The sequence below is a fragment of the Scardinius erythrophthalmus genome, assembly GCF_964197995.2.
Source record: "Scardinius erythrophthalmus genome assembly, chromosome: 8".
Lineage (NCBI taxonomy): Eukaryota > Metazoa > Chordata > Actinopteri > Cypriniformes > Leuciscidae > Scardinius > Scardinius erythrophthalmus.
The window spans coordinates 5,645,052-5,661,125 of NC_138228.1; the positions used below are offsets into that span (position 1 = coordinate 5,645,052).

Consider the following 16,074-nt stretch of genomic DNA (forward strand, 5'->3'; position numbering starts at 1 on the left):
TTTTGGTGGGCAGCCTGGACCTGCAGCCTGTACCCTATTTCTACAGTGCGCAGGACCCATGGAGAAATATTGGGGAGACGTTGCCATGCCTCGACAAAATTCAGCAAGGGAACCAGCCCCTAAGGGTTGGTGTCAAGTGTCTTGTGAGAGCCCTTGACGATGCCCTGAAGCGGAGGACCGACAGGGAATAATCGAAAACGACTCTCGGTGTGCGGACGCCAGCGCTGCCTGGCCGCAAGCTCTTGGGGCAGACAGAGCAGCGTGCGTTCGCTGGAAACTGACGTGTCCCGAAGCGCAATTAGCGGCGGGATGCTGACACCAGTTTCCTGAGGGCCCGGTGAGAGGGAGGATCTCGATCGCTCTCTTTTTTGGGGGGGGGGCAGCCCTCCAAGGTCTCACATAAGTTAGGACCTCTCTCCCGACACCTTCCTGGCCTGAAGGACAGTCCTCAGATCCGTCTTCTCAGGAGGCTTGGGCGAGAGCGCCGCCTAGAGTCCCAAGCTCAGCTTTTGCTTTTTTTTTTTTTTTGAGGGGGACTTCTAGAAGCGACACTCTCCTTCAGATATTAGGCTGAATTAAAATATCTAACCAAGTTCTAAAGTCAGATAATATTTTAATTATTTTAATTCCTCAGAATTAAATGCAGCCATAAACACTGGATAGTGCACCAGAATACTGTTTAAATACTTATTTATACGATCTACTACACGCTGCCTGGGCAAACGCGAGCCGTTACAAATTGGCTTTCATCCCTCGAGAAGAAAGTCAACAGGTGCGAGGCTGAAACACCCGAAACGCACGACTGTGTGCGGCGAGTTATTTCACAATGAACAGCCTGCCAGCACCCTCAGGAGCTGACTGTGAATGCCTCGCACCCAAACAGTATTATTTCTCAGATCGCGTGTGTCCCTTTTATTGCAGACCCTTAACGCGCTGTCTCAACAAACGCGAGATTCGAGTCGTTCACAATAAATTTGGCTTTCATCTCTCGAGAAGAAAGTCAACAGGCGCGGCTGAGACACCCGAAACGCACTGTGTGCGGCGAGTTATTTCTCAATGAACACAGCCAGCACCCTTCAGGGACTAACTGCATGCCTATAGCACCCACACAGAATCTTTATTGCAAACTGCAAATAGACTCGTAATCAACGCGCGCCTCGGCAAACGCGAGATGAGCTACTAGATTCTGTATTGCAATGCAGACATTCAATCTACGCGCTGCCTCGGCAAACGCGAGATGTCAGTCATAGAATCGTATCGCAAACTGCAAAGTAGACTCGTAATCAACGCGCTGCCTCAGCAAACGCGAGATCCGAGCTACTAGATTCTGTATTGCAAAGCAGACCTTAAATCTGCGCGCTGCTTCGACAAACGCGAGATCCCAGCCACAGAATCTTATTGCAAAGTACACTCGTAATCAACGCGCTGCCTCGGCAAACGCGAGATCCGAGCTACTAGATTCTGTATTGCAAAGCAGACCTTAAATCTGCGCGCTGCCTCGACAAACGCGAGATCCCAGCCACAGAATCTTATTGCAAAGTACACTCGTAATCAACGCGCTGCCTCGGCAAACGCGAGATCCGAGTTACTAGATTCTGTATTGAAATGCAGAGTTAACAGGACATACAACACCAAATAGGACAGAATTGTTTCACACACACAGAGCGCTTGCTGAATAGCAAAAAGCTGACATTTCTGTGTGCCGGCGTGCTTTTGTATACATCCGCTTATGCCGTCACACGCTACGTCATCACGCAACGCCAATAGGATTGGATTAGTTTTCATTCATGAATTCAGACGTGCTACGCTGAAGGGCGTTCCCCTAGTGTCGTCACCGACGCAGTTCGAGTTCCCTCGAAAGGGAACTAAAGTTTAAAGGCCCACTGAAGTGCCTTGAAAATTGCAGCATTATTCAATGTGTTGACGTAATTTTCACTGAATCAGGAAGACAGGGCAGGACATGTCGATCAGCACCTCCCCCTTTTTTTAAATAGCCAATAGCATTTCGTTTATATCACAGCTCAGCCAGAGGCGTTGAGCTCGGTAAAGCCACAGTTTCCTCCTAATCTCTAAACATTTCTCCTCCATATCGCTTTAAAATACAGCATTCTGTGCAGAATTCAAATGGGTCAGATACGTTTTGCCTCGAGTCGATCATATGATCCGCTCTATGCTATCGTGTCTGTGGATCGGAGCAGACTGTGTGGCACTGCATTGGTTCGTATAACACTAATGTGAAACCAGACTTCATTCGCCTCAATGGAAAGCATACACTGTCTGAATCATTCCCTATCCCCGATTCACCATGCAGAAAATAGTAATCGTGTAAACAAATGACCAATTTCAGCCACAGCTTCAGCATGTTTACACTGAACAAAATTATAAACGCAACACTTTCGTTTTTGCCCCCATTTTTCATGAGCTGAACTCAAAGATCTAAGACTTTTTCTATGTACACAAAAGGCTTATTTCTCTCAATTAATATTTACAAATCTGTCTAAATTTGTGTTAGTGAGCACTTCTCCTTTGCCGAGATAATCCATCCACCTCACAGGTGTGGCATATCAAGATGCTGATTAGACAGCATGATTATTGCACAGGTGTGCCTTAGGCTGGCCACAATAAAAGGCAACTCTAAAATGTGCAGTTAAAAATTTTACTGTATTGGGGGGGGGGGGGGTCCCAAAACCAGTCAGTATCTGGTGTGACCACCATTTGCCTCATGCAGTGCAACACATTTCCTTCGCATAGAGTTGATCAGGTTGTTGATTGTGGCCTGTGGAATGTCGGTCCACTCCTCTTCAATGGCTGTGCGAAGTTCCTGGATATTGACAGGACCTGGAACATGCTGTCGTATACGCTGATCCAGAGCATCCCAAACATGCAGATGAGCTTCCCTGAGATGGTTTCTGACACCTTGTGCAGAAATTCTTTGGTTATGCAAACTGATTGTTGCAGCAGCTGTCCAGGTGGCTGGTCTCAGATGATCTTGGAGGTGAAGATGCTGGATGTGGAGGTCCTGGGCTGGTGTGGTTACACGTGGTCTGCGGTTGTGAGGCAGGTTGGATGTACTGCCAAATTCTCTGAAACGCCTTTGGAGAAGGCTTATGGTAGAGAAATGACCATTCAATTCACGGGCAACAGCTCTGGTGGACATTCCTGCAGTCTGCATGCCAATTGCACTTTCCTTCAAAACTTGCAACATCTGTGGCATTGTGTTGTGTGATAAAACTGCACATTTTAGAGTTGCCTTTTATTGTGGCCAGCCTAAGGCACACCTGTGCAATAATCATGCGGTCTAATCAGCATCTTGATATGCCACACCTGTGAGGTGGATGGATTATCTCGGCAAAGGAGAAGTGCTCACTAACACAGATTTAGACAGATTTGTGAACAATATTTGAGAGAAATAGGCCTTTTGTGTATATAGAAAAAGTCTTAGATCTTTGAGTTCAGCTCATGAAAAATGGGGGCAAAAACAAAAGTGTTTCATTTGTTCAGTGTATAATGTAGGGGGCGGGATGCTTTAGATTCTAGAGAGTATTTGGACAGAAAATCTGATGAGAAGCTGAAGGGTGATGCCATCAAAAGCATTGATTCATGTTAGCGGAAGTGAGAGTTAGAATGTCTATATTTTCTAAATGCAGATTTTGTCATTGTTTTGGAGCACACTATAGCTTATAGATAACAGTAAGGCTAACATATTCATACTCAAGCCAAAACAAATTCAATTTTGATTTCATGGGGACTTTAAAAATCGATTCTATAACAAATCAGCAGCCAATGTAAGGAAGCCAAGGCTAAAGTAATATGGTCTCTCTTATGAGTACCAGTTAAGAGCCTCGCAGGAGCATTTTGTACCAATTGTAAGCAGTTTAGTAATGATTTGTTAATACCCAAATATAGTGAGTTACAGTAGTCTAACCTTGTAAAAACAAAAGCATGGATGGCTTTTTCTAAATCACGTGTGGACAAAAATAGTTTAAAAAAATTGATTTAACACAGAATAAATCTGCTTCTCAAATTTAAGATAGCTGTCAAAGAACACCCCCAGATTTCATGCTACTGGCTTGTAAAAGGGGCCTAAGCTGCCCGGATCAGAAAATAGCTTTCTCCTGGTGCTCCAAACCATACTACTTCAGTTTTATCTTCATTTAACTTTTTTTTTTCTTTTTTTTTTCTTTAATTTAAAAATACCCACACAAACACAATAGCACATGGGCAGAAAAGCAAAATTACATTTGTCTCTTGTTTGACAAAGAAAACTGTTATTTGGCAAAAGGGTCAGACTATTTTCCTTCCAATTTCCAAGTGAAATCACTCTTCAGCAGTGTCAAGGCGTGTATTTGAAATGTACTGCGGTCCTTTCCTGGAGAGCAGCATTCCAAGTCACTTGAATATTATTTGAAAGCCAAGTGCCATATTTGAACAGTGACACTTCAAAAGCTTCTCCGTTTTATTGTAAGACACCAGATCTTTTGGGAGAGCCTTTGATATTCTCATTGAAGCTGTATAGACACCTCTCTCGGCTCCAGATGACGAATTCTAAGGTAACTTGGAGACACAGATATGCAAGTTTATTCCTTTCATCCAATCATCTCAAGTCATGAAGGGTAAAAGCTTAATTTGAAAGGTTAAATAAAGAAATCAAGCACATGTTAAATGTACTTTTGCAGGTTTATACTTTTTTTGTTTAAGTTCATCCAGTTCCTCCAACATGATACAACCTCTTATCTCTGGGAATCAAATGCAAAAATCACAGGTTCAGTTCCCAGGGAATGATCAAATGCACACATTAATGCAATGACGTTTTAGTGTGTTGTTATGCAAGAGGCACAATCATGACATGACTTGCACATTCTGACTAGCATATTACATTTACCTGTGTTTTGTCTCTTTTTGCACAGATGCTAGCTGTAATATTACGTTTATGTCATGTGTATATATATCTGATAATATAATCTCATATAAGATGTTAACCTGCTGGTAAAGCATTTCAGGTTACTGGTTTTCATGGTGTTTACTGTTTATTGCCAGATTATTTTAACTGCATGCATGCTGATTAAGCAGTCCAGATAAGAGGCCACACAGTAGCCTAAAATCAATTACCTTAAATAGTCAATCATGGGTTGGCACAAACTGAAGCAGCAGCATCCACTGAGACTCTTTGTATATTGAGTTTGACTTGTTTGAGGTATTGCTTGGGAAAGCAGAAGCAGTGTACTTTAAAGGAACACCAAACAGAACAGCAAATGCATGATGGGAAAACAGACCTGTTCGCACACAAAAGAAGTCTATTAAAGACAGACGCCATTTCACAAGAAGAGATCTGCAGTGCAGAAAATCTCGACGCTGAAAATGAGCAATCTTCCTTTTGTGAACACACATCAAACATTAATACACCTTCTGACGTCTGTACGAATATAACACAAAAATAACACTTTACACACACCAGCATTCACAAATCAAACAATATTGGAAATATAGAAAAATAATTAGTATTTTGAAGATGCAGCTTTAATTTGACACTTACATCTAAGCCATCTTATCTGCACACAGTTTTCATTAAATATTTGATATTTTAACTTTTTTTATAGGTTTTGTGTGTGTGTGTGTGTTATTTTTTCTGTATAAATTTATTTTTTAACTGGAAAATACTTAAAAAGGTACAGTATATAACTTTTTAAAACGGTTAAAAAAAAACTGCATGCATTTTGCGTTAGAACATTGTTTTGGTTGTGCTTCGGCTCTGCGTGACTGTACGGATGAATATGGTAATCCTTGAAGACAGAACTGCAGCTGAAGACGTTACTGTAGCTTTACCCATTAATAGACATGGTACTTCCTACAATAAATTCAAGCACAGCTTTACAACAACCATAATGAAATGACCCTTCACAATGGATCATGCTTTACAATGAATTCTGTTAGAGAGCTACATATGGCAATTTATCTGTTCAATAAAATACCTTGCTGACCCGATAATAAAACACCATCTCAGTGTCACTTTAACAACATTTCAAATCCCTCAGTTCTCGCCATCTCTGAAAAGCCAAGCCAATGTTGGTTCTTGTTTTATTACGATGTCTGTCGCATTTTATTTTTGCCAGCAGACTCTCCTCTATTCGGCATTTGATTAAAACGGGTGATTCTCCTGAGGTTGGTGATTTAGCTGCTCTATGTCAACACACACACACACACTCAACTAACCTCTGACCTCCCACATCAGACACGTGTCAAAGGAGCCTGAGCAACTTATGGATAATTTACAGATATGACAAAACACGCACTGTCAAGTGAAGTGTGTACACACTTTCCCTTGAAAACCATTCCCAATATGTCTAAAATACTTATAAATATAAACACTTAACCTTAGGGAATCCGGGTAAATAATTTAGTTGTGCATGTCCTAATGGGGATACTAGATTTGCACATTTTAGAGAGCACAGAAGACTAAAATTCTGACTTTTATCACCTAATTGCAATGATAAGCAGTCAATTGACAATTGAGGATCATGTGTGACAGTATATATATATATATATATATATATATATATATATATATATATATATATAATAAAAAAAGAGAAGCTTGGAGGGAAAAACAGTATTTGTCACATCAACCATGGAAATCAAATCAGAATCCATAAATCTCACTCATAACAACACAGGATACACACAAGTGCGCACACTCACACACACATGGACAAAGACGCACTCTCCTCTCCTCTCAGGACCTATAAATCAAAGCCGAGCTGAAGCAGTACTCCTCCTCCATCTATCTGCATTGTGAAGTTCTTGCTGGCCGTTTGGCCCCACAGCCTTGTCAGCACTTCACTGCGATTCCTCAGACCCACATATATTCATTCCGATCACAAAGGCTTATGCCTTATTTATACGCCTGCACAGACGGCACCTTTAGCATCTGAGTGTGGTGTTTAGTTGTAAATTGCTACAGCCATGCAACATCACAGAAGCCGCCTAGTTATGGGAAGTAGCACCTAAAAGCACTGAGTGTTACTGCAGGGATACGCCACACTTTTTGATCTTCGGTGTATTAGAAAGTATGTCAGTACAGAGACTTAGACCTCCCACTAGACTCCCACCATTTTTGCTCTTTGGTTAAAAATGTTTAAGAAAAGTTTGCCTTTATTCTATAGAATACAGAACATTTCTGAACTTCTGAGGTGCATGATGGTTATATGTCACAATAGTCAACAATAAATACAACAAGAGATTACATTAAAAATCTGTTTAAAATAAAAGTTTTAGGGTTTTGAACATTATTAAAGCATTTTATGACATTTAATATTTAAAAGATTTCAGATTCCGCATTCAAATCTTCACTCAAGTTTTTACTGACAAATGTATACAATACAGCAGCAGACCTAAAAAGCCTAATCAACCTGTTAAAACAGTTTTTTGTGATGTAGAAAAATTAAACAAATATCATAAGGACTTTAACAACCTATGCAATGACACTGAAAACCAAAGTGAACCCCACAGATTTTCATAGGATTCAGGTCCAAAACATGAATCTTTCTTTGACGCCATTCTTTTGTTGGTTTAGGAGGTGTGTGTGTTTTAGATCACTGTCATGCTGAAAGTTCTAATTTCCAATATATAAATTGTATTCTCTACTCTTGTTATTACTTGTATTTATTTTTAAAGTGTGCAAACTTGCTCCATATCCCAAACAGATTAAGAATACAGGAGTGTCACATTTAGGGAGCAACCTTTGCTCTTTCTATCAACTCTTTTTAAAGTGGTCATGATTTTATAAATTTGAAACTTTCATTAGAGTTCAAAGTTCCAAAATTCCAAAGCACAAAGTCACTCCAGAGTTATTCTCTATATCAGTGCGCACTGTTTCTGAACTCCCTGAAACACCTCCATACACAATATTCCTCAACTAAATTCCTGCCCAAGGCATACACAAAAGTTGAGTTGAGTTAGTAGTGTGCTGAAACTTGCAGTTATGGTAAGAGGCAGAGCCGGATTAACGCAAAGGCAAACTAGGCACGTGCCTAGGGCCCGATTGGCGGGATGGGGCCCAGACAGAGGGACAAAAAAAAAAAAAGTCCTATCTACAATTTATTTCAATATTTATTAGTTAACTAAAAATAGTGACGATGTTTATCTTAACCATAGACTGTTACATTACTGCAGTTAAACCAATGAATGTGTCCGTTACAAAGCGGGTGCCGGCTTCTGAAAGTACAGGTATGTGTAACGAACGCATCCATCAGGTGCAGCGAGGCAAAAGCCTAATAAGCACACAAAGAAGCACTGCTCAAAATGCAGGTGTGTGAGTTGTCGTCATCTATTTTGGAGTGATTGCAATGTATTCTAAATATAAACTTGTACTGTAGATCAGCGTCATTTCTGGAAAAATCATTCACCGCTTTATTACGAGTTTAAAAGAGCGCGAGCGTCATTAACGTGCCCAGACGCGACGCTTTGAATTTGCGCGTACAATGAATAACATAGCTGACTAGTAAAAAAGCTACAAAATTAAAAGACAAGACGTCTGTATTCTAAGTTAAAAAGCCAACACACTACAATATTTTTAAATGTTTCAAATAAAGGATCTCATATCTATGGGTCTATCTTCTAAATTCTGCTGCTGATTAGATTCCTGACATTACGCCAATAATATCAGTTTATATATTTTTTTTCTGCTCAGTAGCGATCGTGTTTTTCTCTTCCACTTGATTTGTGTATAACATATTTAAGGTAGCAATGCAATATAAAGCACATATGCTCATCTACTGAAGTGTGATTCTGGAACTGTGAATAAATTGAACAAAACAGCAAAATAACAACAACAACAACAACAATAACATCTTCATTAAACAAAAAAGAGATTACCTTAGATAAAGTTTGATTAATATGTACATACAGTACCGGTAAAAGTCTGGACCCATTACTATTTTTAATGTTTTTGATTATTATGCTCTACAAGCCTGCATTTATTTGATCAAAAATACAGAAAAAAAAGAAACAGGAATATTCAGCAAGGATGTGTTAAATATATAAAAAGTGATAGTGAAGACTTTTTTAAAACAACTTTTTAATAATCAAAAATCCTGAAAAAAAGTATCACAGGTTATAAAATAAATATTAAGCACCATTTCTAACATTTGATAATAAATCAGAATATTATAAAGTTTTCTGAAGGATCACGTGACACTAAATTCAGCTTTGCATCACAGAAATATAACGTATAGTAAAATAGAAAACCATTATTTTAAATTTTAATAATATTTCACTATATTATTTTTTCTGTATTTTTGATCAAATAAATCCAGGCGTGATGAGCATAAGAGACTTCTTTCAAAAACATTAAAAATAGTAATGTGTCCAAACTTATGTAGTACTGTGTAAGTAAAAATATACTGCTTTTAAAATTAAATGTTGTATAAAAAGGTTAGGAATCATATTTGTTTCAAGTGTTTTTTTATTGGGGGTGGGGGGCCTCCAACATGAATTTTGCCTAGGGCCTCCTAATGTCTAGAACCGGCCCTGGTAAGAGGCATGACATTTACGAAACATGCTCAAAGTGGTTGACCAATCACAACACACAGATCCAGCCAACCAGTTCGAGCACATTGCACTTTTCAGAAGGAGGGGCTTCACAGAGACAAGAACTAAACCAAGCGTTACAGACTGGGAAGAGAAGTGCTGCAACAATGCAAAATATCTGAAAAATAATGTGATTTTTGAACATTCAAGCATGAAAACCTATTCTAGTAGACTCCCTGACCCCTGTTCTTGCTAACAGCCTCTTTCACACATAGGCCTACAGTCTTTACTGGTAAATTACCGGTAAGAGATCATGTGTGAACAGGACCTTTTAAAAAATAGCAGTAAATTGGTTTTGGCAATTTACCAGTAAGGGAAGTTGTAACATTACCGGTAATTTACGGATAATGTGCTGTGAACGCGGAATGAAAATCACCGGTGTAATCACATAAGAAGTCTGCTTTGGACCAATCAGTGTTACTCTTTTTCCATTTCAAAATTCTATACTTTTCCAGACTCAAATTTCCAGACCTCCCTCCAAAATATTTTTAGACCCCATTTAACAAATTTATTTAACACAGCATTATTTTCAGTAAATAGTACAGTCATCTGTAAAATATTATTTTCATTGTTTTCTAAAAGTAATAAAATGCGCTTGCATGATGAGAAGAAACCTTAAAAGCTTTATAACCTGCATATATTCACCCATGACACATGACTTTAATACTTTAAATGTGTTTTGATGTTGCACGATCACCAAACAGCAAAATACAGTCTGATTTAGATGATCTTTGCTCATTTATCTGTTGCTGATTTGAGTGGCACAAGCACATTCATTTAGTGAGGTTCAAAAGAGACTTGCTTATGGTAAAGTATTCATTCAGTCAGTCATTTTCAACAATAAAAAAAAAAAAATATATATATATATATATATATATATATATATATATATATATATATATATATATATATATATATATATATATATATATATATATATATATATATATATATATATATATATATATATATATATATATATATATATATATATGCAGGGCTTGACATTAACTTTTTGAGGCACTTGTCCTTCGGACAAGTAAATTTATGTTTTACTTGTCCATGCACAAAAGTCACTTGTCCGGGTAAAGATTTATAATTTTATCATTTTTTTGTGTGTGTGTTTTGCTAATGCAGAATTCGAACAAACCATTGAAAGCATCCAAACACTATCAATATTAATAAAATTCAGTTGAAACAGTAGAAAGGAACGTGTCCCAAGAACAAAGTTCCCCTTCAACAAGAAATAAGGATCTCCAGACTCCAGATCTCCAGACTCCATAATACAAAGTAATACTTTGCACGCTGGTGAGCAGTGTATCACCAGAGGAAGTGGTGACTCTTGTAGGTATCCTCAGTATTTGCAAGCTAAAATAAATCTAAAATAATTTTGTAGACATAAGAGATAGAGATGCACCGATTACAATTTTCTAGGCCGATTCCGATTTTTCATTGAGTTTGACCTGCCGATTCCGATTTATTTTTTTTCTAACCACTTTACAGCACACACAAATATTTATTTTTGATCTTTTCTTTAACCCTTTCACGCGTAAGTTTAAAATATTCTAGCTGACACCCCCACCCCCCACCCCCAGAGTGAGTTTTTTCAAGGCGAACGTTCCCTTTAATGTTTCCATGGCGACGCGTCACGCGATACACCGCAGACACAATAATACTGTACGACAGATGTGTCGGTTTTATTTCGCTTTTTCTTTTTTATTCAAAATATTCACAAACTTGCTTACCATGTCATCAACATGCCTGTCTGATATTCCGATTCTCAAATACGTGTAAGTGAGTGTGTTTGGTCGTTTACCTTTATAAATAATCTTGATCTATACCATGAGATGGGCGCCGCAATGTTGTCCTGTGTCAGTCGGATTTACAGCACGTGAATTCATCAGTTTCTCCCAAAATAACTGCAAGAAAGTGACCGGTGAACTGAGAAGAATAGAGTAAACTTTATAGTTACTTACACTATGTTTGTCTGATATGAATAACATGTCGGCAAATTATATTTGAATAGATTGTTATTGCTGCTTCCACGGATATCAGTGTGTATTTTACAAACTCCAAATGTATTGTTTTACTCGTGCTTATGTGTATTTAAAAATCTGAAACCTAAAATAAACATTATGAGGTTGAAAACACTGCTTAGTTGTGATATGTGAGTGTGACATATATATATATTATCACGTTTTATCATGAAAAACGTGATAATTTTAGTTGAGAAAATTTTTTTTTTAACCCTTTGATGCGCACACTATGGATACCCCTTCTAATGCACAACATGGGTCTAAAAAGACCCGTATTCATTTCCTATGTTATTTCATGCATGGCTTGGCATTTTTTTTTGTTTCACCTTTTGAAATCACTTTATTTGAGCATTTACTATTTCATGATCTATTAATTTCATGATTTATGAATATAATTTTTATTTTATTTTATGATCACAAATTCATATTTTAATATTTTTTTATAAGTTTTGTGTTAAAACATCAAGTTTACACATATGGGTCTAAAATGACCCATCTATGCAAGCGTGATAAAACAAAAGAATAAAGAAAACTTTTTGTTAAAATAACCAATGTCACAGTTGTTTAGATCAACACATTTACTGTAACACTTGAAATATGTTTATTGGCCACTTTGTCACACATAACACGCATATATGCCTAACCGATAACACTGAAATTGAACTGTAGTGTAGTGCAACTGTAGGGGGATCTCCTCAACCACCACCAATGTGCAGTATCCACCTGGATGATGCGACAGCAGCCATAGTGCACCAGAACGCCACCACACACCGGCTTATGTGACCGATAGCATTGATTTATGACCACAAATAAAAATGAATAACGGTACAAGGTTTCTGCCCAACAGCGACAATATATACTTTTATATATAACTTTCTATTGCAAATTTTATTTTATTGACCTAGCTAACATTAGATCAAATAGAATGTCGACGCAAGCTAGCTAATGGTATTGGACATGTTTCTCTTTCACACTAGTAATGGTTTTCAAGGTCAAGGCAACCTTAGCCTACAAGGCTATATCTATATTTTTCTGTAACAAAAAGTGTTTTAAATAAAACTTACATTCATGAAAAATACAAAAGCAGCCGTGTTGAATTGTGAAATGTGTGGCAGATGAATAGTTTTCTGCAGTAAATATATTTATACATATCAAAGGTTCCTATACGGGTCATTTTTGACCCATGTGTGTAAAATGGATGTAGAAATACAAAAATCGTGTTTGTTTATAAAGTAAGAAAGGAAAAATAAACATAATGATTTTTGAAAATCAAAAACAAGATATTTAATGAACACCTGGATTAATAAATTATAAAATACATTTATTTCAAAGATTCAGCAAAGAAACATGAATACGGGTCTTTTTAGACCCATGTTGCGCATTAGAGGGGTAGTGACACAAAAACCATTTTTATTCGAAAAGTAAGAAAGGAAAAATTTAAATATTGATTTGTAATGATCTAAAACAAGTTAATTGAGGAATACCTGGAATACTGAATGATTAAATAAATTTCTTGCAAAGATATAGAAAATGAAAACTCAGTCGGGTCTTTTTAGACCCATGTTGTGCATCAAAGGGTTAAAGTTGATCCAACTATTCACTTTTTACAGTGTATATATATCACAATTTGGTTTAGATTCTCGAGCATGCGATTCAATTCAATTCCGATTTCGATTAAATTCCATTCCATAACGATTAATTGCGCTAAGTATCAGGTACAGTACATGGTAAATATTCAAAGAAAATAAATGTCTCCTAATTCTGTTAATTACGGGAACACCGGTTGGTACGTTACTATAATAATCACAGGTTGTAGTGGTCTTTCAAAGTTACAAGCCTCTCAAGATTTTCACTGGCCACAACTTTTACATTGATACCATGGAGAAAAAACTGGAATATAGATATTTTAAATATTATCTCATAATTTGGCAGCAGATATATTAGGCTGCTGTCACTTTAAGACCTGACGCACAGTCTTATCCATTATACTGTTGCAGTATATTCTTTCTCAACTGTTCACTTGTGTTTTACGTGAATACTCGCCAAGACGGGCATTTTGATGTTATTTTGTGCGTATTTGACTGTTTAAGTGCAAAAAAATAACTCAATTTAGCACTGAGAGGTGGCTTTATGTGTGCACTGCATGAGCATAAAATATGAGGGAATGAGTAAAATGATGTGCAATACACGCAATCCCACGCTGAAATTCAACAATCGATAAAAATCTAGAATATTTTTAACTCAGCCCTATTATACATTTATATTATATTTATAACAGGACAATACAATTGCAAAAAAATATAAAATATATTAAATTAGAAATATGTAAAACAGATGATTTTTTTTTACTAGTGGTCTCAGGTCTATATTGCAGAATTTATTTTATTCATATATTTCCAGGCACAGGAACAGCCAGTTTAATTATGTTGCTCAAATGTCTTTGTTGTTTCGTAGATTAAATCTACAAAAACCACCAGATGGCTCTATGACTACATCTTTAGATAAGTTTCTTTAAACAGCAGCTGTTTTCTAAAGGTTATGAGAACAACATATGCTCACGAAGGTAGGAACAAATAAGGATGGTGACGCTTACCTAGATGATGCCGTTTTCACAGAAGCAGTACCTTAAATCATCTTTCTGACTTTTCTAAATCCAGATATAATATAATTAGGCGCTTAATAAAGGTAATTTTCCTGACAACATTACCTAGAAAATACATCATATAAAGATTAAATCATTAATTAACAAGGAAAATATAAGCAAAATCTATCCGCAGATGGCATCAAACACATGACCCCCAAAATATATATAAAAAAAAATATATATAAGCATCTTCCCAACTAACCTACCTGGTCTTATTTATACTGTAACTGTTAGAAAGTAGCATTTAAACTGACCAGCTGACTGGTCATAATACAAGGTTTAAGAACAAATGCCAAAAAATCAGCATGCCCAAACAGAACATAAGTTAAAAAAACAAAAAAACACAGCAAACAGCAACCAATGCGAAACAACATTAGACTACAGCAAAGCAAAAGCACACATCAACAGCCTGACAGCTACAGCAATCTACTATAGTGGAAAGTTGTCGTACAATAAAACATCCAACACAATTTAGCAGTGGTATGATCACACATAGAAAGACATCAATCCATTCGTTCATGTATTAAAATAGGGTATATGTCTTTATGTTCAGCACTGTTACATGAACACTCAAAAGCAATGTTTAGGAAAGGCCTGTATTTCCTATTGGTAGACTTTAAGTGCCATCTAATGGCTAGATATAGACATTGCAAAGAGATAGAGAAGATATTTCTGCTGAAATGTTTAAAAGCCAAAAATGTGTATATACATATACAGTTATATCCACTAAGGATACAACAGCAATCTATATCTAATCTAATTTATTTTATTTATTTTTTATCAAAATGTAATCATGAATGTTACATATACAAAAATATGGTTTCATACCCTACTTTAAATGCCTAAATTTCAAGACATATGTAGTATAGGCTTGTTTAACCCTTAACATTTAACAGACTGAGAGGAAAAATTAATGAGTGATTTTTTTTTAAATGGCATCAATTCACCATCTTTATCTAAAAGTAATATCTATCTCACTTGATATAGAGATACAGACTGTAAAATGAAAACCAAAGTTTAAAAAATATATACTAAATTGTTCTATTTCAGCCCTATGAGGCCAATTAATTTCTGAGGAACATTATGTTCTTACCCATTTGATTGACCCTAGTGCATTTCTCAGAAGCAGAAGTCGTCATAGTTGGGTAAACTTCTATAGTGGTGAATGAGAGACTAGCCTACATTAAATATATTTTTTTGTGTTCTCATTTGCTCAAATGGCAAACACAACAACAGTGTTCTCACAACTTTCAAAAAGAGAAATAAAAATAGAGAGATTGATAATGGCAGTCAGAAGAAAGAAAGATGCTAATTGTACTGTCACTCTCACAGGATACTAGTTGTTGTTGTTTATTTTGATTTATTTTTTTATGCAAAGGCAATATAATAGTAAGTATAGTATTATAAGTGTACATACATTTAAAAAAAATTAAATGTTTTTTTTTTTTTCAGGATTTATGATGCTGATTTATGATGCTAATTTTCAGGATTATGATGCTGTTTAATGATGTTAAAACCGTCATCACAAGTCCATTGTTTACGCTAACCAAACAGTGACTATATATGTTCCAGTTTTTTTAACATCTGGAATTTAACGTCAGAACCCACCTTACAAACACAACCAAGATAACAGTTGAGTGATGGTTGTGTCGTCTTGCCAAAAGAAGCGTGAATGACACTCAGCTGTTTCAATTCGGAGCTGTGTGGAGTAGACAAGTGAACGCCACGTACCTTTTATAACAAGCGAACTTGCCAAGTTACCATGGTAACCCTTGACAGACAGATAACATGCCCAATGACAGACCAGCG

At 36.7% G+C, this 16,074-nt stretch overlaps 1 protein-coding gene across 2 annotated transcripts in view; it reads right to left on the minus strand.

Moving 5' to 3' along the window:
* Positions 1 to 16,016, minus strand: part of luzp2 (leucine zipper protein 2) — a 168,064-nt gene extending 152,048 nt beyond the window's left edge. Inside the window, exon 1 of one of the 2 annotated variants that reach the window (XM_081371840.1) lies at positions 15,874 to 16,016. The gene's annotated coding sequence lies outside the window, so the exon portion shown is untranslated. The remainder of the gene's footprint in view (positions 1 to 15,873) is intronic. The other variant, XM_081371841.1, reaches the window with a different exon arrangement.
* Positions 16,017 to 16,074: the final 58 nt, after the last annotated feature.